Below are 25,857 nucleotides of genomic sequence, written 5' to 3'. Positions count from 1 at the left end.
GCTATGAACGTAACTTCTTTGGGTGAAAATTGAATCGGTTGGTTGTGGTTAATTTCCTCTCGCATATGTTTCAACGTTCTTCGTGTGTTATTTTATGAATGCAGTATTGTATGCAGTCTCCCAATCTTGGCTCCATATTTGATGTGTTCCGTAAGATTACAAACTCACATTTTCACAATCCTAAACAAGCCACCAGTTTAGTTATGAATCAAGTTTAATATACTGAAATTTTAATGGAACAATGATCAATGTTAAAATAAATGTCTAAATATAAACTGATTTATTTCTTTTTATTTAAATTATATATATATATATATATATATATATATATATATATATATATATATATATATATATATATATATCACCGGTTATCGTAAGATGACTACTAAAAGATTATAATTAATGTTAGAATGGTTGGAATTTGGTAAGCTAGACTGGATACCTGGTGAAACAGTTGCTCAGTAATGCAAGGTTAACTTCCCCAGATAGCTCACAGCTTTTAATCCGCTTTTATTGTCTTGAATATCAGCACCGCTTTCAGAACAAATTAATGCATCAACATTACAAGCTATGCTGCAGAAGTAGAAGACCAAAAGGTCATACATTTGAATATTTACAGAGGAATGCGATCGTAAGTGTTGATGCAAGGTGTGGTGTCTGCAAAAATAAAATACATCATTAACAGAGTCTCTATGCTACGTTCTTTTTTGAAACTGTTTCGAAAGCTTTAATATTGGAAGTGGCCAGATTATCGAGTAGCTGGCAGATATTTTTACCCGCTTAGCCGGCCAGATATTCTCCTTTCGACACTTATAATAGAATTTACTGGAGTTATCCCGAGTTTGGTCTTCCCTTCCTCGAAACTGTCGATATTCGTTATGCGAAATAAGTTTCCTCGGCGTATCAGCCGCTTATTTCCTCGAGTTTTCAGGCCACTAAAGTTATCCCTCCTGTACCGTATTTTACTGAATTTGTGAGACAGCATCTGTAAAAGTTCCACGTATCAGTGGCATGAACGAAACACCTCCTCTGTGTGAAACAATTTCAATCACTTGATCAATAGACACCGTCACCGCAATCTACATAGAGGCATTTCGTGCACTTTTTTTGCAGTTATACATCAATATTTCGCAAGGTACTACACAGTTTATGGCGGCGGGTATATCATTATAACATTAGTGATTTTCGTTCCTCTTACTTCGTGAACTGAACACGAGAAAGATGACCCTCAATATGCCTCACTACGTGCCCTAATCTCTTTTTAATCGAGCCTCGGTTCACTGCAATTACTCAACAGCATTTCGCAATAACTGCGCCACATGATTTCAATCAAGCCTTCCAAGCCATTTTTGTTTCTGTTGAACGTTGGCCGTCCAGTATAACGAATTACAGTGCGAGGTGCTGGGGCTAGCAGTGTATTTAGCACTAAATACTTCTCGAATCTTCGTATGGAAATGATGCTCTAAGCCCCCCCCCCCGCCCCCCCCCCCCCCACCCATTTTTCTAACTCCGACTTTTGCTGTTGCACATGGATTAAGAAGAAACGCAAACTGACTGTAATCGACCCTGCAAGTGGAGTGGAATAGAGTTTGGCACCTGCAATAATTTAATTGGATAGAAATTAATTAGATAAGGCAAGTTTCACTAACGTAGTGAGAAATGAAAGGGTTGCTCTACCGATTAACAGAATGAAAGTTCTGTCCGAAATAACAATTTGATTTATTACGACTAAATTCAAAATAATAAATAAAACACATCAAACATTTACAATACATCAAATTGGATGCTCAAATAAATGCTGTGAAGGCGAAGTTGTCCATAAACTAGATTGTGACATTTATGACCAAGTTGTATGTGGAGCCAATTCCTTGCAACTCAAATCTTAAGAGAAACACTCAGCCAACCCAACATTAATTGCCGCTACAGCAGTGATAATTCAGACAATGAACACCCAAGACAGAACAAAGTTAGAAAAGACGAACAGGCGCGCTCTGCTGAGCTCTGGTTATCACCTAGCAAAATTCCCTGATTTCTCAGTGCTGCGGACGTACATTACCAAGCTGTCTTCTTAACTGCAAGGACACGATCTGGCATACCGGAGGCGATGGCTGGTTGTTTCGACGTCCCGTCGTGGTGATGATAATGTCGTGAGTATAGCCCGAAACAAATTCTCCTGAACTGGTTGTTCCAGACTAAAGACTTCCTAGCAACACAAATACGCCTCTGAGGGAGACGAAGAAGGCACGCTACACAATCACTGACGGTACAGTGAGTGATTTTAACACAAGAAGTCACACAGTAACTCCTGTACAGTCAACTTTAGCCAAAACTGCTCAAGATGGACAACACAGGCCGCTTGTACGCAGAACGCTCAATTGCCAACTGTACTCGAAAAGTTACGTTGAAGTCGAAACTTTAGCAACTTCGTCAAACAGTTACAATTAAATGAAAGTATATTAGACAGTCACCGGAAGGCAGGCTGTCCAGATCAGCGAGAGCTAAGTCTTTTAACCTACTCTGACCGAAAACCGAGAGCCGACTCTCTCAAGAGCACCCATACAAACCAAACACAGAACATTCCCGCCCCCACGACAGTGGCCGTGGTTAAACGTTCCAAACAGCGACTCGAAAACCGGCGGAAAATTCCACTCTATTGCCGACGCACTACTATTCCACCAATGGAGATACTTGGCGCCAATTTCTGCGTCGATTTTGCTATGGCACGTAGCTATCCCGTGAGCAAGCCAATCACAGTTATGATTTTGCAGAAAACGCGGGAATTTGTCCGCCAAGACTGCCTGGAACACAAGCTCATGCCAGCCCGCCAGAAAGTGTTTTCACTAAGTTTCTGCGAATTAACTGAATCTCTAGCCCAGCCGCTCCATCAGGCCCCTGTGGGAGTGTCACCCCCAGTCTTATGACAGTGTCGACTTAACCCTCTCAAGGTCAGCAGAACCCGCCTGTCACTGGACCACCCGGGTGGCGACAAGCGCTGCGTGGGAAGTCCGCGTGTGAAGGAATAGCAATTTTTCATCACATGCAATTAGAGAGGAAAATCGAATTACTCAGAGTAAGGTAGAAGTATGAGAGGGGGCTCATGCCATCTCTCAACAGCGATTGAATAAAAATATGGAAACACCACAAGGAGCTCATATTTGAATATAAATACAGGCGCTAGCCAAGCCTGCAGGTTGCACTGTTGTACTTGAGCACGAACGGCATGTGTGCATTCTCCTCAACACGTTGAAAGTGTCATCGTGAACAAAACAGTGTCCTGTGTAGTTGTGAGTGCATTAAATCCGAACTGAATGAATTCGGATGTGGGCAGACTGCTGGTGCTCGTATATGGGTGCTTCCGTAAGCAAAGGGGCCGAAGGCACTGTATCGAAGATTTACACCCCGTGTAGGGAAAGTCTATGGCGCGTGGTGTGCTGGCACCCATGTATGCTAGCACAGGGGGAGTTTTGAGCTTGTGAAATGGCTTCTGGTACAGTTTACCACTAAGACAATTTCTCCTTGCCACTATTATACAGCTATGCCCCACGGTCAGATAATAGAACAGGGAAACATAGATTGTACAACACTCAAACAAATTAGTAACAAAGTCACACAAATGTGTTAAAAGGTGTACTTATCTTTGCGGCTTGTTGAATAACACTGCTTGTAATACACCACTCCGTCTACAGGCCACAAGTGGCCCATCGGGACCATCCGACCGCCGTGTCATCCTCAGAGGAGGATGCGGGTAGGAGGGGCGTGAGGTCAGCACACTGCTCTCCCAGTCGTAATGATGGGATTCTTGACCTAAGCCGCTACTATTCGGTCGAGTAGCTCCTCAATTGGCATCACGAGGCTGAGTGCACGCCGAAAAATGGCAACAGCGCATGGCGGCCTGGATGGTCACCCATCCAAGTGCCGACTACGCCCGACAGCGCTTAACTTCAGTGACCTCATGGGAACCGGGCTATCCACTGTGCCAATGCGCTTGTAATACACACATCAAAAAATGTTTTGCATCAACCTGGTTCCCAGAACTCCTGAAGATAGACGTTGACTGTGGATACTGTATCGCAGACACAATCTGTTCATAGATGTCACTAAACCCACCCAAAGATGTATACAACAATTCATGAGCAGTGCCTATTAGACAGAGGAGGTCCAACAGCCTATCAATTCCAGTCATTCAGTCATTCCACCAGAAAGGAGGTACACAGATCATGTTGTCTGTACTTCAACCATGCCTGGACGGGCAATACTGCTGTTTGATCACATCCGCATTGTTACTTTGTGCCAGAGAGGGCACTCAACAAGGAAAGTTGTAAGGCGTCTGGATTTTAGGGACCTTATATGAGTTTGATCCATAATGAAAGGACAATACAGTATGAGATACTCATAAAATAATAATTATATCATATCAACCAAAGGCAGTTGCAGTTAATCTCCAATATGGACAATGGCATGGAACAAACAAGTTAAGGCAAAACTCATTTTGGACCCAAACTGTGCAAGTGGTTAATGATATCGTAAAGCTCCCATTTAGCAAGAGAATGGCGAGCTTCAGTGCAGGCACTAAGTGGTAAGCTAAGTTTGTAAGCATTAGTACACTCACTGTACAAATAGAAAGGTCAGATGTACGACTCATTGCACAGATGGTCAAACCGCAGTTTGATCGCGTCCCGAAAAAAAAAAAAAAAAAAAAAAAAAAAAAAAAAAAAAAAAAAAAAAAAAAGGTTCAAATGTGTGTGAAATCTTATGGGACTTAACTGCTAAGGTCATCAGTCCCTAAGCTTACACACTACTTAACCTAAATTATCCTAAGGACAAATACACACAGCTATGCCCGAAGGAGGACTCGGACCTCCGCCGGGACCAGCAACACAGTCCACGACTGCAGCGCCCAGACCGCTCAGCTAATCCCGCGCGGCTGATCGCGACCACATTGTTACTTTGTGCCAGGAAGGCACCAAGGGCTCTCAACAATGGAAGTGTCTAGGCGTCTCAGAGTGAACCAGAGCGATGTTATTCGGACACGGAGGAGATACAGAGAGACAAGAACTGTCGATGACATGCCTCGCTCAGGCAGCCCAAGGCAGCGGATGACCGCTACCTACTGATTATGGCTCAGAGGAACACTGACAGCAACGCCACAATGTTGAATAATGCTTTTCGTGCAGCCACAGGATGTCGTGTTACGACTCAAACTGTGCGCAATAGGCTGCATGATGCGCAACTGCACTCCCGACGTGCATAGCGAGGTCCATCTTTGCAACCACGAGTCCATGCAGCGCTGTACTGAGGGGCCCAACAACTTGCCGAATGGACCGCTCAGAATTGGCATCACGTTCTCTCCAACTATGAGTGTCGCATATGCCTTCAACCAGACAATCGTCGGAGACGTGTTTGGAGGCAACCGGGTCAGGCTGAACGCCTGAGACACACTGTCCAACGAGTGCAGCAAGGTGGAGATTCCCTGCTGTTTTGGGGTGGCTTTATGTGGGGCCGACGCACGCGCTGGTGGTCATGGAACGCGCCGTAGTGACTGTACGATAGGTGAGTAGCATCCTCCGACCGAAAGTGCAGCCATATCGGCAGAATATTGTCGAGGCATTCGTCTTCATGGACGACAATTCGCGCCCCCGTCGTGCACATCTTGTGAATGACTTCCTTCAGGATAACGACGTCGCTCGACTAGAGTGGCCAACATGTTCTCCAGACATGAACCCTATCGGACATGCCTGGGATAGATTGAAAATGGCTGTTTGTGGACGACTCGACTCACCAACCACTCTGAGGGATCTACACCAAATCGCTGTTGAGGAGAGGGATAACTTGGACCAACAGTGCCTTTATGAACGTGTGGATAGTATTCCATGACAAATACAGGCATGCATCAATTCAAGAGGACGTGCTACTGGGCATCAGAGGTACCCGTGGGTACAGCAGTCTGGACCACCACCTCTGAAGGTCTCGCTGTATGGCGGTACAACATGCAAATGTGGTTTTTATGAGCAATGAAAAGGGCGGCAGTGATGTTTATATTGATCTCTTTTCCAATTTTCTGTACAGGTTCCGGAACTCTCGGAACCGAGGTGATGCGAAACCTTTTTTGATGTGTGCATAACACAAATAAAAGGCCCTCAATCGTTAAGTGTAAATAATCGTAGGTAAACTTCACAGCACGTAGGAAATGCAATTTACAACTGTCTGTTCACTTCTAAGAGTTCACTAAACGACGTTCCCTGTCTCAATCAGCCCTGGACGACGATCTATATCCAAGTGGGCGAGAGCTGCTCTTCTATCTTCCGAGTAGGCTTCTATCCGTTGTCGTTCGGTCATTGGTGGATTGTACTCGGTCGGCAATTGGACGAGGTGAAGTCGCTATCTTCAGCCTCAGCGCAGCCCGTTGGGCCTGTCGTGATTTTTCCGTGGCTGTGTCTTGTTCCGACAACACAGTACTGTTTCCAGCTTCTGGCCGAGCTTACGTCGCAGGAATGAAACATGGCGCGAGTTCGGTGCAGCCACGTCGTGCTGTCCATCGGCCCCATGTGCACTCTTGAAGGCCGCATTACTGCCAATGATTATGTGACCATTTAGGCTGATCAGATCTATCCCAAGACAGTAAAATCCTCTGCAAGTATATTTCAAAGTACGAAATGCGATACAAGTTACAATAAGAATTGCACCATACTGACGTAATTTAACGTTATGGTAAATCAACGTACATACGAAAACAAAGTACGTGACTAATATTTAACAATATGAAATATGTGACAGATTGCACTGCAATGTGATTTGACTTCTCAGAGCTGCGAAAATGTTCTGAAAAATAGTGACACGCAATCTGTTGCAATCATTATGACAGAATACTACACTTCGTGGAAAGAATCTTGAATATGGCAGGCTTCACTGTGTTAAAATTTGCTCATATTTGCGCCTGCGTTCTAATTCTACGAAATGTAAATTACCTCTACTCTGCCAGAGTAGAAAAAAGCAATACCGTCAAGGACAAAATCATTTTATTGATGACTGAGGTGACAGGTAGATCTTCACTGCAGAAGTACATGATAGATATTCACACCAGATGAAGACATGTCACCGTAAAGGTTCTCCAAACAGTGGCATCAATACAGAGTCTAACCACTTCTGTGGGCGGCGCAGGTTTGTATTCTCGTACGCATAGGATCATAAAGGTGGCGAATGGCGTTCTCCAATAGACTGTACCACGCACCTTGCGCCACTTATTGTAATACGGCAATGGTTGTTGCAGGCCCCGGCGAATGAGTAAGTTCCCTCTTCATCACGTCCCTGACATGTTTAGTTGGCGAGAGATTCGCTGGTCTTACTGGACACAGCCGTCGCTGTACGCCACACAGAGCACAGTGTGTCGCATTGTCCTGCTGAAAAAACACATCATCTTTCTGTTGAAGAAATGGCTGTTCTTCCTTCTTTCTTTCATTGGTGCCATGTCCCGCGCTGACGCATGGGCGGCATTGTTAGGAACGGATTTGGCAAGGTTAGTGGAAAGGGGTGGCCGGATGCCCTTCCTGCCCCCCCCCCCTCCCCCCCAGGACGGAATTAGTCTACCCCTGCTGTCTGTGTCGAGTGTAATTAATGGAATAGTGCGAGCGTGCGCAGATGTCTACGAGTCGTGTAACTGAGGCGGAACGTGGGGACCACCCCGATATTCACCTAGCAGAATGTGGAAAACCGCCTAAAAACCACATCCAGGCTGGCCGGCACACCGACCGACGACGGTAATCCGCCGGGCGGATCCGATCCGGGGCCAGTGCGCCTATCCGAGTCCAGGAAGCAGCGCATTAGCGCTCTCAGCTAACCTGGCGGGTTGTCAAAGAAATGGCTGTAGCACGCGGATAACAGCCTGTGCGATGTAACGGGCGCTGGTTACTTTAGCCTCCAGAAACACCACCAAATGTCATCGCGAGTCGTAACTGCTGATCCCCCCCCCCCCCCCCCCACCATGAATCCTGTGTGTAGCGGGCGAATACACTCTGCAAAAGACAGCTCACCAGGTCCACGCCATGCACACACAGAACCCGCTCCCAACAATGAACAACACAGAGGCCCATTCCACTCTCCAGTCACATTTCCCACGACGCCAGCGTAGTCGTGCTTGGCGATGTTGTGGTGCCAGTGGTACTTTGGCCAGAGGCATACGTCATCTCAGTCCTGCTGCAAGCAGAGGGTTCGCGGTCGTTCCTGATGACACAGCAAGTGCCCGGATTTCTTCCCTGGAAAATGTTGGGTCGTCCACAGCTGCTCGCATAATGCGTGATATCGACGTGTGTCTGTACTAAGCGGACGTCCAGAACCTGGGCTACGTGAGTGGGAATGTTCCACAGACCACTGTTGAGAGCGGTGACACTCCTTCGACACATTGTGCCCAACACGTGCATCAGTCTGTCGATACGTTCGTCCAGTTTCCCCGCAGGCCCGCAACGCCACACCGTTGAAGTGGATGAAGCTGTTCGAGAGGAGTACGTACTCATCGAGGGAGCATGATTATACCCTAGAATTAATGTGGAAATATTGCTCACCTCTAAACCCAGCACAGTTACTGCCTGCAGAGTCAACACAGAGGGTGCAAAGACACGCCTCCTGAGCGCCTTCTGATAGCCGAGGACTGTCAGAAACACTACAACCCCTCAGTATGCACGTACACTGAAGTGCCAAAGAAACTGCTATAGACATGCTTATTCGAATACAGAGCTATGTAAACAGCCAGGGTCTGGCGCAATTGTAGGCCGGTTACTTCTACTACAGTCGCAGGTTATCAAGATTTAAGTGAGTTTGAACGTGGTGTTACAGTAGGCGCACGAGCGATGGGACACAGCACCTCCGAGGTAGCGATGAAGTGGAGATTTTCTACCAGGAATCCGGTAAAACATCTAATTTCTGAGATCGCTGCAGCCAGAAAAAGATCCTGTCAGAATGGAACCAATGGCGACTAAAGAGAATCGTTCAACGTGACAGAAGTGTAGCCCTTCCGCAAATTGCTGGCGATTTCAATGCTGGGCCATCAACAAGTGTCAGCGTGCGAACCATTCAACGAAAAATCATCGATATGGGCTTTCGGAGCCGAAGGCCCACTCGAGTGCCCTTGATGACTGCACGACACAAAGCTTTACGCCTCGCCTGGGCCTATCAACACCGATAATGGACTGTTGATGACTGGAAACGTTTCAAATTGTATCGAGCGGATGGACGTGTATAGGTATGGAGATAACCTCATGAACCCATGGACCCTGCGTGTCATCATGGTACAGTACAGGCTATTAGAGTCTCTGGTGTGGGGCGTGTGGAGTTGGGTTGATATGGGACACCTGATACGTCTAGATACGGCTCTGACAGGTGACACGTACGTAAGCATCCTGTCTGATCACCTGCATCCATTCATGTCGATTGTGCATTCCGGCGGACTTGGGCAATTCCAGCAGGACAATGCGACAGAATTCTGGACGTGTCGGGTGTCGCATTGTCCTGCTGAAATTGTCCAAGTGGCTTCAGAAACACTCTTCTGAGTTGAAACACTTCCGCTGGACACCAAACACCCCAGACATAAACATTATTGAGCATATCTGGGATGCCTTACAACGTGCTGTTTAGAAGAGATCTCCACCCGCTCGTACTCTTACTGATTTATGGACAGCCCTTCAGGATTGATGGTGTCAGTTCCCTCCAGCATTCCTACAGACATTAGTCGAGGCCATACCACGTCGTGTCACGGCATTTCTGCGTGACCGTGGGATCCTACACGATAATAGGCAGGTTTACCATGTTCTTTGGCTCTTCAGTGTATTACATCCTGCGGCCACTGAACTTAGCTCTTGAGGGTGTCGCACTTTTTTCGGCAGTGCACGTCTACACCTAGATTCTACGAGCCTCCTTATGGTTTGCAGTGTAGGTATCACTATCATTTTGCTACTTTCATGTTTCACTCGCGAATTGTGATTACCATGAACGACGGTCAATAAACAATGAGCTCTAATTTCTCTATTTTTCTGTGCGTTGTTATTTCCCGAGATATATGTGAGAGGGAGTAATAAGCTGCCCAACTGAACTTCTGACGTACACTGTCAAAATTTTACAGATCTTTCCCTGTTATACACAACGCCTCTCTTGCAGCCTCTGCCACCTACGTGACGCTCTCGCGCTTACTAAACTAACCTGTGGCGAAATCTGTAGCTCTTCGATTTGCTCTAACTCTTCTGCTAATCCTACTTGGTAAGGATCCCAGGCTAATGCTCAGTAATCAAGAATCTATCGAACATGTGTTTTGCGAGCCTCTTCTTTCGAGAATGAGTTACATTTCCTTAAGATTCCTCTAATGAATGTCAGCCTGCTATCTATTTTCCTAGAATTACCTTTACGTCGATATTTCTCATTAGGTCGCCTGGGACGGTTGCTCACAGGTATTTTGCGGTGGTTACTGTTTCCAGTGATTTTTCACGAACATCGTAATCGAATAGTGGTGGATCTCTGCCACTATTTATGTTATGTTTATTGACACTGAGGATCGACCGCCCGCCCCCGCAGCAATCATCGACCCTCCGCAGCTCTTCCTGCATTTCGATACATCTCTGGAGATTCGCTACACTTCTGGCCGTCCAATCTTATTGCAGAAAGCATCATAGTCTGCAAAACGCCTCATGGAACTTCCGGCATCATCCAATCGATCGTTTACATACAGGCTAATTGTTTTAACTTGGAACAACTTAACATCTCGAAAAATACGTATCATGTGAAAGAAATATACCAGGCGGAAAGTTAATTTTTTTCAAAGTGATATATTTCTGTATCATACCTGGCCACTACCGAACCACCTGCAGCCCCCCCCCCCCCCTCCATGGGGGTCAACTTTTTATTTTCAAATGGTAACCCCTTTTTTTCCTACAGATCAGATTCTACGCAATAAAATCTACAGTAAAACTGAAGGGTTCTCATTTGAAAATATGAAGTTGACCACCCATCATCCGAGTGGGTTGCGGAGGGGGTGTTATGGGATGGCAATTTTAGCACAGGCATGTGTCCTTCCTGAAAATATTAACATTTCATGTTGAACATTTTTTTTCGTACGATGCGCATTTGAGGGGTATTTAAATGTTCCATGTTAAAACAAACACCCTATATGTTATAAACAGTAATGTCCCAAAAACACTCCCTGCGCTACTGCGAAATGTAGCTTTACCTCTGTCGATTTCGATCCTTTAATGGAAACATATTAAGTACTAGCTCTTAGAAAGACTTGAAGCCAATCACAAATCTGATCCAGTACTCCAATGGACTTCGTAGACGAACAGAACGAGCTGGGTTACGCAAGCCCTCTGGATGCGGAATCCATGTTGGTTTTCGTAGAGCAGAATTTCGTTATCCATAAACATCGTAGTGCCTAAACACTGAACATGTGATGTAGGCCTATAATTAAATATATCAGTTCGACAGTCTTTTTGAAAACAGGAGGCCAATTATTTCGCATAATCTCTGTAGAATGCCTCAGCTATCTCATCCACTCCAGATACTTTTCCACCATTGACAGATTTTAGTCGATTTTCTGTCCTGTAATCACCATCTCAACATTTGGCACGTCCATGTTCGTGAAGTGGTTGAGAGGATGAACCGTTACCACTATCTACAGAGGTGAAATAGTTACGGGATACTGAATTCAGTATTTCAGCCTTCTCCCTGCCATCTTCCATTTCTGTACCATTATGATCACCTAGCAACAAACAGATGACTTCAATCCGTTTACTGACATTATTTGAGACCAAAATTTCATAGGATTTTTAGTCGGACTGGTTGGTAAAATTATACTTTCAACTCAATGGACGATTCTCGCATTGCTCTCCTTACACTCATTTTTAGCTTCGGTCAGCTTTTGTGTGTCATGTAGAGTTTGACTTTACTTAAATGTATGATGAAGCTCTCACTGCCTTCGTAGCAACTTTCTAAAACTGTTATCGTACCTCTACTGGTATTCACCTTTCTCGACACCTTGCTCGAGACATGTTGGTCTAAGGTCTATTGCACAATGCTTCTGAAATCCGTTCATTTTTGCTCTTCACGTACCTTCTCACAGCTAAATATTCGGTGTTGACTACTCAGATACTGGGTAAATTTTCTCTCATAATTCTTACAGAGCAAAAAATATTTTCCTACCTTTCTTAGTACTCCCTTGTAACACATGTCGTCAGTAGTGACATACCAGTCTTTTGATCACTGACGCCTTCCTCTACATTAACTGAATCGAAAAGCTAGGATCTGTTAATTACTACGAGATCCGAGACATTACGCTTGGAAATCTGTTCTCTATCTGCCCGAAGTAGTTTTGAGATATCAGATTCAAATCAGTCTCACATTAATCCGTGTCTGTAGCTAAGGTTTTGATCGCATGACTCTACCTTTCTATAACTAGAAAATTGAAGTCTCTCTCTACAACAGCCACAATATCGCGGAACGTCCTTGTTATATTCTTCAAGTTTTCTCTGAAGTGCCCTGCCAGTACAGCTGTTAACGCGGATGGTCTACAAAAGCATCAGATTACCATCTTTGGCCATTCGGAATAAGTAAATATTTTAGTAGATATTCTGACAGTAAAAATTGGGTGCCAGAATTTACGTCTAGCCAGGGGTTGTTGGACCTTCTTTCCGAAGACTAGTTTGATGCAGCTACTCTTTCCTCTGTAGACGCCCCCCTCCCCCCTCTCCCCCCCTCCCACCACCACCCCTCCCACACACGCACATGCACACTCACTTTCCTACATAACCAAGTTGACGAATTCCTTCATTTCTGTGGATATGTTCTATGAACCGCTCTCATATCTATTAGTCAAACTCTGCCATAGAGTTCTTTCCTGCTCAACTCGATTCACTGCTTCCTCATTACTTAGTCGATCTACTTGCCTAATCCTCAGCATTCTTCTGTAACTCCACGTTTCAAAAGCTTCTGTCCTTTCCTTGTCTGAACTGCTTACATATGAGGCTGCACTCTAGACAGATACACTCAGAAAAAAAACATTAAATTTATACAGGGTGTTACAAAAAGGTACGGCCAAACTTTCAGGAAACATTCCTCACTCACGGATAAAGAAAAGATGTTATGTGGACATGTGTCCGGAAACACTTAATTTCCATGTTAGAGCTCATTTTAGTTTCGTCAGTATGCACTGTACTTCCTCGATTCACCGCCAGTTGGCCCAACTGAAGGAAGGTAATGTTGACTTCGGTGCTTGTGTTGACATGCGACTCATTGCTCTACAGTACTAGCATCAAGCACATCAGTACGTAGCATCAACAGGTTAGTGTTCATCACGAACGTGGTTTTGCAGTCAGTGCAATGTTTACAAATGCGGAGTTGGCAGATGCCCATTTGATGTATGGATTAGCACGGGGCAATAGCCGTGCCGCGGTACGTTTGTATCGAGACAGATTTCCAGAACGAAGGTGTCCCGACAGGAAGACGTTCGAAGCAATTGACCGGCGTCTTAGGGAGCACGGAACATTCCAGCCTATGACTCGCGACTGGGGAACACCTAGAACGACGAGGACACCTGCAATGGACGAGGCAATTCTTCGTGCAGTTGACGATAACCCTAATGTCAGCGTCAGAGAAGTTGCTGCTGTACAAGGTAACGTTGACCACGTCACTGTATGGAGAGTGCTACGGGAGAACTAGTTGTTTCCGTACCACGTACAGCGTGTGCAGGCGCTATCAGCAGCTGATTGGCCTCCACGGGTACACTTCTGCGAATGGTTCATCCAACAATGTGTCAATCCTCATTTCAGTACAAATGTTCTCTTTACGGATGAGGCTTCATTCGATTTGAAGAGAAGTAATAAAGTGAGGTCTAACATGGAAAGTAAGCGTTTCCAGACACATGTCCACATAACATATTTTCTTTCTTTGTGTGTGAGGAATGTTTCCTGAAAGTTTGGCCGTACCTTTTTGTAACAGCCTGTATAGTGCGTTCGGAAATTCCTGTTAGAAACTTGTAGAGGGAAATGACTATGTAATATTTTGAACAGGAGCCCATGTCCGGGAACGTACCGTGTCTGTACTGCAGCCGCTTGAAATCATGTTTGCTAGTTAGGTAGCAACAGGGTAGTCATGGTGGGGGGGGGGGGGGTTACGGCGGCTCGACTGATGTCATGTGACGTCTATTCTAACTCTCTGACCTGATTAGAGCCTCATTCTCGTGTCAGAGAAGCATGGTTAAGTACACGTTTGCAGAATACACCGACGTGATCTTCCCGAATGGCGAAGCTCCGGTGATGGAAGAGCCGGTCTTCACCTTTATCAAGATCGTTCTCCACAACGACCGATCCCATTGCGTACCCTATTCGCCACAATTACGCAACGGCTTCGAGGCAGGGGTGCCTTCACCGACAGCGGGCGTGGCTGTGGTGCTCAAAGGAGGCGCCGTACACCCGAATTGGAAGACATTGTACTGCTTAACTTAGAACAGCACCCGTCAACGACTACACCAGCAGTTTCTTTCGCTGTTAATGCCTGTAACTGTTTAACAAGTGATGTACTGGCCACGCCCAATGAATTTTATTTACAAAACCCGTCGCTTTGCCAAGATGTTCACATGGTTGTAGCACGGAAACCGTACGTTTCCAGACATGGACGCCAATTCACAGTATTATCTACTCTCTCCCTCTACAAATCCTAGAAGTTGGTAACGCGAATTTTCGAGCACCCTGTATTAGATGTTCACAAATTCCTTTTTTATTTTTTCGGAAACGTTTTTGTGCTATAACCAGTCTGCGGCCGCCCAAATAACTAAATTCTTCATACTACTTTTAGTCTCTCATTTCCGAATCTAATCGTCTAATTTAATTCGCCTACATTCCATTACCCTTGTTTTAGTTTTGTAGATGTTCGTCTTTTCAAGCCACTTTGTACTGTATTCAGCCGCTTTTCCAAGTCGTTTGCTGTGTGTCCAGCCTATCCTAAATTCGAAAAACTAGAGCTAACACAGAGACTTACTGACAGTCATTCTGCCCATGCTCCATTCGCGAGTGAAACAGGGAAGAGGGGATCAGTTAGTGGTACCTGACGTGCCCTCTGCCACACACCGACAGGTGACTTGCACAGTATTGATGAAGATGTAGTAGGTCCTTGCGTTCGGTATAAATGCGTAGTGAGAATTACTGAACTATATGAAAAGAAAAACGTAAATTAGTTACAAACTGCGGCGTGTACATACTTTATTCAACATGTAAACGTCACTACAGATATTTGGATTTAGTTTACGACATGTCGATAAGCACGCCATTATTGATGATGATGTGTCGCAGACAAAATTCAGCATGACCCGCTGAAGTGTCGGAACATACTGCACATACTAAGTCCCAACATGCCATGCGGCCAACTGTCCAGTTCGAACGTCCTAACCCAAACCGTACAGAAGTTATGAGGACTTTATTTCGATAGTTCAATAATTGTCGCCCTGTACTTTAAAAAGGATTACGTCATTTCTTGAAAGAAAAGCCAATAGGAAGAAAATCGTTTTGTACCACATCAGACGCGGAAAGATCTGAGTTTAAATTTGATATGACTGACACTGAAATATGTCCAACCGTCAATTCGCAGCAATGCCTCAAAATCGAGTGCTAACTGAATCCGACGGAAGTTGAGGCCCGACGGCGGCTATCGTGGGCGCCGCGGCGTCCCGAGCGAACTAAAGTGCTGCACGGAACTTCAGTATCTGCCGGTGCCGATCGACCACTTGCGGATGCAGACACCGTTTATCTTCAAACTTACTGACAGATTAAAACTGTGTGCCAGGCCGAGACTCGAACTCAGGACCTTTGCCTTTCACGGACAAGTGCTCTGCCAACTGAGCTACCCAAGCACGACTCACGCCCCGTCCTCACAGTTTTACTTCTGCCAGTACCTCGTCTCCTACCTTCCAAACTTTACAGAAGCTCTCCTGCGAAAAGTTTGGACGGTAGGAGACGAGGTACTGGCAGAAGTAAAGCTGTGAGGATGTGAGTACGGGATGTGAGTCGTGCTTGGGTAGTTCAGTTGGTAGAGCACTTGCCCGCGAAAGGCAAAGGTCCCGAGTTCGAGTCTCAACCTGGCCCACAGTTGTAATCTGTCAGGAAGTTTCATATCAGCGCACACTCCGCTGCAGAGTGCAAATCTCATTCTGGAAACATCCCCCAGGCTTTGGCTAAGCCATGTCTCCGCAATATCCTTTCCTTCAGGAGTGCTAGTTCTGCAAGTTTCGCAGGAGAGCTTCTGCAAAGTTTGGAAGGTAGGAGACGAGGTACTGGCAGAATTAAAGCTGTGAGGACGGGCCGTGAGTCGTGCTTGGGTAGCTCAGTTGGTAGAGCACTTGCCCGCGAAAGGCTAAGGTCCCGAGTTCGAGTCTCGGCCTGGCACATTGTTTTAATCTGTCAGGAAGTTTCATATCAGCGTACACTCCGCTGCAGAGTGAAAATCTCATACCGTTTATCTTACCCTCGCAGACTTGTGCGCATGCGTTGCCCCGTGCTTGACACATCTTTAGACTCTGCCTTCCCGCTCTGCTATACTCATAGACAAATCTTTAAATGCAAACTTCAGTTCACCTCCCACATCCCCGTCTCCCGCTGATCCGCTCTGATCGGAGAGAGACTTTCAACTCGTCGCCGGCTCGAGAAGTGAGAGCACTCAGGCGTACTGCTGATGAGGTGCGGCTGTGTGGCGGCATCTGGGCGCACGGAACACCGGAGAGGATTTTTAATGAGTACAGCAACGACGCGGAACCCCCGCACAGTGGCTATTGTGGTCGCTGCGTGAAAGCGGAGAGAGGCGCCGCGGCAGAAGGGAGTCGACCGGCGGACCCCGGCCGCGCAGCCTCCCCTCGCGCGGAGTGGGGGCGGCGGCGGCGGCGCCGCGGCCAGATCAATACCGGCATTTGCATCGCGCGCGCCGCCAGGGGTGCCCAACGCGAGGGTCGCGTCGGGCGGCTAGTTAGCGCCACGCCAGGCCCCCCGCAAATTCCGGAAACCACAGTCAGTGTCTTCAGTTTCGCGCATCACACACTGTGTGGTCGGAAGTGGCCAGAGGACGCGTCGCTCGAATCGTCGTGTCACACGCAAACAGCGTCTCGTTCTTAACGGAGGGAAATCTTGAAACGTGAAAGAACGTTCGTGTGTACTACAAGGGAGGGTAATACACGCAGTATACACTGAGTCACGGGTTAGCGATACCCACATATACAAATGCCGGTATTATCTCGTACGCAAAGTTCAAAAATGGCTCTGAGCACTATGGGACTTAACATCTATGGTCATCAGTCCCCTAGAACTTAGAACTACTTAAACCTAACTAACCTAAGGACATCACACAACACCCAGTCATCACGAGGCAGAGCAAATCCCTGACCCCGCCGGGAATCGAACCCGGGAACCCGGGCGCGGGAAGCGAGAACGCTACCGCACGACCACGAGCTGCGGACTATCTCGTACGCAAAGTATAAATGGACTATGCATCGGCAGAGCTGTCATTTGGTTTCGGGTGATTCATGTGAGGTTGCCGACCTAAGTATGACCGCACGACGGGAACTGACAGACTTTGAACGCAGGATGGTAGTAGGAGCAGGACGCACAGGACGTCTCATTTCGGTAATCGTCAGAGAATTCAATATTCCGAGATCCCTGGTGCCAAGAGTGTGCCGATAATACCACATTTCAGGCTTTACCTTGCGAGGTGCCGGGGCTAGAGTGTATTTAACACTAAACTCTTCTCGAATCTTCGTATGGAAATGATGCTCTAAGCCCCCCCCCCCCCCTCCCTTTTCTAACTCCGACTTTTGCTGTTGCACATGGATTAAGAAGAAACGCGATCTGACTGTAATCGACCCTGCAAGTGGAGTAGAAAATAGTTTGGCATCTGCAGTAATTTAATTGGATAGAAATTAATTAGATAAAGGAAAGTTTCATTAACGTAGTGAGAAATGAAAGGGCTGCTCTACCGATTAACAGAATGAAGTTCTGTCCAAAATAACAATTTGATTTATTATGACTAAACTCAAAATGATAAACAAAACACATGAAACATTTACAATACATAAAATTGGATACTCAAATAAATGCTGTGAAGGCGAAATTGTTTATAAACTAGATTGTGACGTTTATGACCAAGTGGTATGTGGAATCAGTTCCTTGCAACTCAAATCTTAAGAGAAACACCCAGCCAACCCAACACTAATTGCTGCTACAGTAGTGATAACTCAGATAATGAACACCCAAGACAGAACAAAGTTAGAAAAGACGAACAGGCGCGCTCTGCTGAGCTCTGATTATCACCTAGCAAAATTCCTTGATTTGCCGGTGCTGCGGACGTACATTACCAAACTGTCTTCTTAACTGCAAGGACACGATCTGGCATACCGGAGGCGATGGCTGGTTGCTTCGACGTACCGTCGTGGTAATGATAATGTCGTGAGTATAGCCCGAAACAAATTCTCCTGGTCTGGTTGTTAGAGACTAAAGACTTCCTAGCAACACAAATACGCCTCTGAGGGAGATGAAGAAGGCTCGCTACACAATCACTGACGATACAGTGAGTGATTTTAACAAGAGAATTCACACCGTAACTCTGGTACAGTCAACTTTAGCCAAAACTGCTCAAGACAGACAACATAGGCCCCTTGTATGCAGAACGCTCACTTGCCAACTGTACTCGGAAAGTTAAGTCGAAACTTTAGCAACTTCGTCAAACAGTTACAATTAAATGAAAGTATATTAGACAGCCAATTGAAGGCAGGCTGTCCAGAGCAGCGAGAGCTCAGTCTTGTAACCTACTCTGACCGAAAGGCGAGAGCTGACTCCACAAGAGCACCCGTAAAAGCTGAACACAGAACATCCCCGCCCCCACGACAGTGGTCGTGGTTAAACGTTCCAATCAGCAACTCTAAAACCGGCGGAAAATATCAGTCCATTGCCGACGAACTACTATTCCACCAATGGAGATACTTGGCGCCAATTTCTGCGCCGATTTTGCTACTTCTGGGAGCTATGCCATGAGCAAGCCAATCACAGTTATGATTTTGCAGAAAACGCGGGAACTTGCCCGCCAAGACTGCCTGGGACATAAGCCATTCCCACGCCTCGCTGGTATCCCATCAGAAAGTGTTTTCACTAAGTTTCTGCGGAGTAACGGAATCTGTAGCCCAGCCGCTCCGTCAGGCCCCTGTAGGCGTGTTGCCCCCGCTCTTATGACAATGTCGGCATCTGGAAAGCATCCACTCAACTCCCTCGCACACGTTGGCTTAACCCTTTCAAGATCAGCATGGTGACCAGAGATTCTGCGTGGAAAGTCCGCGTGTGAAGGAATAGCAACTTTCCACCACATGCAATTAGAGAGGAAAGTCGAACTACTCAGAGTAAGATAGAAATATGAGAGGGGGCTCATGCCACCTCGCAACCTCTCACCACAGACAAAGCAGTGGCCGACGGCCTTCACTTAACGATCGAGAGCAGCGGCGTTTACATAGGATTGTCAGTGCAAACAGACAAGCAATACGGTCTGTAGTAACAGCAGAATTCAACGCGGAATGTACGACGAATGCATCCGTCAGGATAGTGCGGCGAAATTTCGCGTTAATTGGTTACTGCAGCAGACCACCGAAGGCGGTGCAATGCATTTCCAGGGCTCGTGACTATAGTGGTCGGACTCTAACGACTGGAAAACTGTGGCCTGGTCAGATGAGTCCCGATTTCATGTAGTAAGAGTAGTAGGGTTCAAGTGTGGGCAGACCCCATGAAGCCATGCAGCCATGGATCCAAGTTGACAAGAAGGCACTGTGCAAGCTGGTGGTGGCCCCATAACGTAAGGATGTGTGCTGTGTTTACATGGAATACACTGGCTCTTCTAGTCCAACTGAACAGACATTGACTGGAAACGGTTGTGTTCTGCTACTTGGAGAAAATTTGCAACCATTCGTGGACTTCACGTTCCCAAACAACGATGGGATTTTTATGGATGACAATGCCCAATCTCACTTGGCCGCAACTGTTTGCGATTGGATCGAAGAACATTCTGGACAATTAGAGCGAATGATATGGCAACCCGTCGAACATCCACCGGACATAATGGAGAGGTCAGCGTTTGCACAAGACCGTGCACCGCGAATACTTTCGCAACTATGGACAGCTTTAGAGGCAGCATGGGTCAGTATTTCTGCAGGGAACTTGCAACGACTTGCTGAGTACACGCCATGTCGAACCGATTCACTACGCTGGGAAAAGGACGTCCGGCATGGTATTAGGAGATGTCCCGCGTCTTCTGTCACCTCAGTTTAGAGCACAGTGTGTGATTCTTAACGGAAGGAAATCTTCAGACATAAAAGTAGCTTCAGGCGTACCTCAAGGGAGGCTAATAGCACTATTACCGTTAACAGTACACACGTGATTCAGCTGCCCCTACCTCTTGGTTTTAAGCAACCCACTAAGACTTCAAATACCTCGCCCAACATTTTCACAATCTCTCGTTCGCTGCACATAAACTGTCAGTCCTACAGAAAAAATGAACAGGACCTCTTTGTAGGAAATTGAACATAGTACCTTTGTACTGGGATCCATTTTCGCTACAGGTAATAGTTTTCGAACTATGCAAGAAAAACGTACAAAAGTTACATAAAAAATTTGACTACATAAATTTTCATACAAAAAGGCCCCGTCCATAGTTTGCACATAGCTACCGTGAGAATAGAAAAATTTTGCGGTCAGTATTTGAAGGCGTTGTTGCTGTTGTTGTTGTTGTTGTTGTTGTTATGGTCTTCAGTCCAGACACTGGTTTGATGCAGATCTCCATGCTGCTCTATCCTGTGCAAGCTTCTTCATCTGCCAGTATCTATGGAAGCCTACATGCTTCTCAATGAGATTAGTGTATTCCTTGGTCTCCCTCTACGATTTTTACCCTCCACGCTGCCCTCCAATGCTAAACTTGTGATCCCTTGATGCCTCAGAACATGTCCTACCAACCGATCCCTTCTTCTAGCACAGGTTGTGCCACAAACTCCTTCCCAATTCTATTCAGTACCTCCTCATTAGTTATGTGATCTACCTATCTAATTTTCAGCATTCTTCTGTAGCACCACATTTCAAAAGATTCTATTCTCTTCTTGTCCAAACTAGTTATCGTCCACGTTTCACTTCCATACAATGCTACACTCCATACAAATACTTTCAGAAACGACTTCCTGATACTTAAATCTATACTCGATGTTAACAACTCTCTTCTTCAGAAACGCTTTCCTTGCGATTGCCAGTCTACATTTTATATCCTCTCTACTTCGACCATCATCAGTTATTTTGCTCCCCAAATAGCAAAACTCCTTTACTACTTTAAGTGCCTCATTTCCTAATCTAATTCCCTCAGCATCACCCGACTTGATTAGACTAGATTCCATTATCCTCGTTTTGCTTTTGTTGATGTTCATCTTATACCCTCCTTTCAAGACTCTGTCCATTCCGTTCAACTGCTCTTCCAAGTCCTTTGCTGTCTCTGACAGAATTACAATGTCATAGGCAAACCTCAAAGTTTTTATTTCTTCTCCATGGATTTTAATACCAACTCCAAATCTTTCTTTTGTTTCCTTTACTGCTTGCCCAATATACAGACTGAATAACATCGGGGAGAGGCTACAACCCTGTCTCACTCCCTTCCCAACCACTGCTTCCCTTTCATGTCCCTCGACTCTTATAACTTCCATCTGGCTTCTGTACAAACTGTAAATAGCCTTCCGCCCCCTGTATTTTACCCCTGCCACCTTCAGAATTTGAATGAGAGTATTCCAGTCAACATTGTCAAAAGCTTTTTCTAAGTCTACAAATGCTAGAAATTTAGGTTTACCTTTCCTTAATCTATCTTCTAAGATAAGTCGTAGGGTCAGTATTGCCTCACGTGTTCCAATATTTCTGCGGAATCCAAACGTTACGGGCTGCATAAAACTTAACGATAGGAGCAGCTGAATACCCTGTATATGGCCTCTAATTACAAGTATCCGCACATCCTTCCGGAATTGACCTCTGGTTGTCGCGAGAGCCAACCCGCAAATATGAAAGGAGACAGGAGTATTGTGGTGTCAGTACAGAAAGAGTTAACAGCAGAATTTGTCAGTAAGGGCAACTCAGTGACTTCGAACGTGGACTAGTTATTGGACGCCATCTGAGTAGTAAATGCATCACGGACATTTCAGCCCTTTTAAAGCTGCCCAAGTCGACCACTGGTGCTGCGGTTGTGAAGGAACAACCAGAGGTAACCGGAGGCCCCAGAGACCTCATGCAGTGACGGACAGGGACTGTCGTGCATTGCAGAGGGTGGATGTGAAGTACAGCATGATTACAATGGAGCCGGCGAGCACAGCGGCTCTCCGTATGGCAGCACAGTGGTCGATCAGCTCTCGATAATCTGTAGTCGACACTAGCCGACGGTTGAAGTGATGTAAAGAGCAGCCATACTGGACGGTTGGACCACTGGAAATGAGTGATTTTGAGTGATGAACGATGCTGTACATTGTAGCAACCCGACGGAAAGGTTTGGGCTAGGCGACAACCTACCATCAAGTGTAGCGGCTGCAGTGAAGTACGGACGAAGTAGTATTACGGTATGGAGGTGCTTTTCATGATCTCCTTATTGTGCTTAAGAAAAAGCTAAATGCGAAGCGATTTGATCACATTTTGCATCATTGTGTACCGCATACAGTAGGGGAGCGGTTCGGAGACGATGGTTGTTGGTGTCAGCACGATAGCGCCGGTGAGGCAATGGTCTGAGGACAACAACATTGCCTAAATGGACTGGCCTGCGCAGATTCACGACCTGAAACCAATGGGGCACCTTTGGAATCAGAACATTGACTTCACTCCGGACCTCAGAGTTTTTCGTCACTGCTTTCTTTGATTCCGGTTCTTGAGGAAGAACGGGCTCCCATTCCCCCACAGATATTCAGTGCCTCACTGAAAATGTTGCCAGTAGAGGTGAGGCAGTCATAAAGGCAAAGGATAGACATCCGTCATGCTAATGTCCACTAAAAGGTGTCCGGATACTTTTGATCGGATATTGTATAAACGACGAAGAGCATAGTGTCGGAAGCTTCGTGAGGCTGTTACCGGATGAAGGCGTTGTGTACAGAGAAGTTGCAAACCAAGAAAATAGTAGCGAAATGCAGAAGACAAAATGGTTCAAATGGCTCTGAGCACTATGGGACTTAACATCTATGGTCATCAGTCCCCTAGAACTTAGAACTACTTAAACCTAACTAACCTAAGGACAGCACACAACACCCAGCCATCACGAGGCAGAGAAAATCCCTGACCCCGCCGGGAATCGAACCCGGAAACCCGGGCGTGGGAAGCGAGAACGCTACCGCATGACCACGAGATGCGGGCGTGCAGAAGACCTGCAGAGGGCCGACACTAATTGTAGGGATTTGCAGTTGACACTCAACATAAAAAAATCACCGTATTACGCATTAACAGGTCGAAATATTTGTTATTCTATGGTTAAACTATTTCCGAATAGTTAAAACCGCAAAACCTTTAAATATCTGAGAATAAGCGAACGGAGCGATTTAGATAAGATCCAACGGAGAGCAATGCGCTTCGTTACAAGATCATTTAGTAATCGCGAAAGCGTTACGGAGATGATAGATAAACTCCAGTGGAAGACTCTGCAAGAGAGACGCTCAGTAGCTCGATACGGGCTTTTGTTGAACTTTCGAGAACATACCTTCACCGAGGAATCAAGCAGTCTATTGCTCCCTCCTACGTATATCTCGCGAAGAGACCACGAGGATAAAATCAGAGAGATTAGAGCCCACACAGAGGCATACCGACAATCTTTCTTTCCACGAACAATACGATACTGGAATAGAAGGGAGAACCGATAGAGGTACTCAAGGTACCCACCGCCACACACCGTCAGATGGCTTGGGGAGTATGCATGTAGATGTAGAAAGTGTAACAACTACATAAAATTTATCGATGGAAAGTCAGATGCCAGGCTGAGGTTCGTTGAGGGAATCATCAGGCGGTGTAGTGGGCACACGAATGACTTAACGCAATTCTCGCTTGACCAACATATAAGTGTTGATCGTCAGAGGCGGAGCCTTGACAGATAGGACTGATATAAGAAATAGCCATAATATAAACAAGAGCTGCGCGTTTCGTCACAGGTTCGTCCAGCCTATTAATCGCAAAACTGTCACGAAGATGCTCAGCCAACTCAAGTGGCAGACGTTAGAAGAGAGGTGTTGTGCATCTCGGACCGTCCATTCGTCGCGTCTTCAGCAGGTACTGCCCAAATTCCCTGGTTGTTGCGGTGGTTAAGCGGGTTTGCTGTTCGTCCTAAATCATCGTTGATTGTGTGGTTTTCACTATGTTTTTTTGCTTTCGTCATGTTTCCCTCCTCAGGTTGGCCATCTGCTCTTTCTCAGCAATGCCAGCAAATTGTTGTGATGTCTTCATTGCTCCCAGCACGTGCTTAATGATGTGGTTTACTACAAAAACTCCGTAAGTGGACGTTACTAGAAGAGTCAACCAGTATGTTGCTTACACCTATGCATACGAGGGTAAGTCAGTTACTATCCGCAATGTACTTCTAAAATTTTATTGTAATCAAATAGGAAACTTGCAAGAACATCATTTTTCGACATAGTCTCCTTGCATTTCAACGCACTTGATCCATCGGTCTACAAGTTTCCTGATGCTCCCATAAAAGAAGGTTCTCGGTTGAGCTGCACCGTTTCTTTCACTGCTTCGTCCGAGGCAAATCGACGGCCCCTTAATGTCTGTTTGAGTGGACCGAACAAGTGATAGTCAGAAGGGCAAGATCAGGGCTATATGGAGGATGATCCAGTACTTCAAATTGGAGTTTCTGGAGCGTTTCAGCAGTGAGGGCAGCAGTATGCGGACGGGCACTGTCGTGCAACAACACAACACCTTTTGACAGCAATCCTCGGCGTTTGCTTCGGATTGCAAGCTTTAGCCTGGCAGTAAGCGTCACACTGTAACGTACACTGCTTATTGTTGTGCCCCTTTCCCCACAATGATCCAGTACTGGACCCTGTGCGTCCCAAAAAAACCGTAAGCATCAGTTTTCCTGCGGACCGTTCGGTCTTGAACTTTTTCTTGCACGGCGAATTTGGATGTTTCCATTCCATACTCTGCCGTTTACTCTCCGGCTCGTAATGATGGATCCATGTTTCGTCACCAGTAATGATCCTGGCTAAGAAATTGTGCCCTTCGTTACCATAGCGATCCAAATGTTTTTTGCAGATGTCCAAGCGCGTTTGTTATGCAACTGCGTGAGTTGTTTTGGGACCCATCTTGCACAAAAGTTATGAAACCCGAGTCTGTTCTGGATGATTTCATAGGAAGAACGGTGACTAATTTCCAGACGACGTGCCACTCGTCAATAGTTAATCGTCTGTCTAAGAGAATCACTTCACGTGGACACTCAATGGTTTCTGCATCTGTGGCGATAAATGGTCGTCCGGCTCCTTCATTGTGCGTAACACTTTCGCGACCATTTTGGAATTTTTAAATCCATTCGTGGACACAACGTTGTGGCAAAACACTGTTCTCGAACTGTACCGAAAGTTTCCGATGAATTTCGGCCCCTGATACGCCTAGCGACCACAATAAACGGAGCACTGAACGTTGCTCTTCTTTGGTGCAAATAGACAGCAGAGCAGCAATGATTAACAGCACTGCAGCGATAACGAAACTAACCTAGCAGCATGAAAACTGCAAAGAAGTATAATTGACTTACCCTCGTATTTCTATAAAAGACAGTGAAGGTACAATTAGAGAGCTAACACGGAGGATTACCACTAACTTC

Source organism: Schistocerca serialis, chromosome 7, assembly GCF_023864345.2.
Source record: "Schistocerca serialis cubense isolate TAMUIC-IGC-003099 chromosome 7, iqSchSeri2.2, whole genome shotgun sequence".
NCBI lineage: Eukaryota > Metazoa > Arthropoda > Insecta > Orthoptera > Acrididae > Schistocerca > Schistocerca serialis.
Note: the sequence above shows the minus strand (reverse complement) of the source record.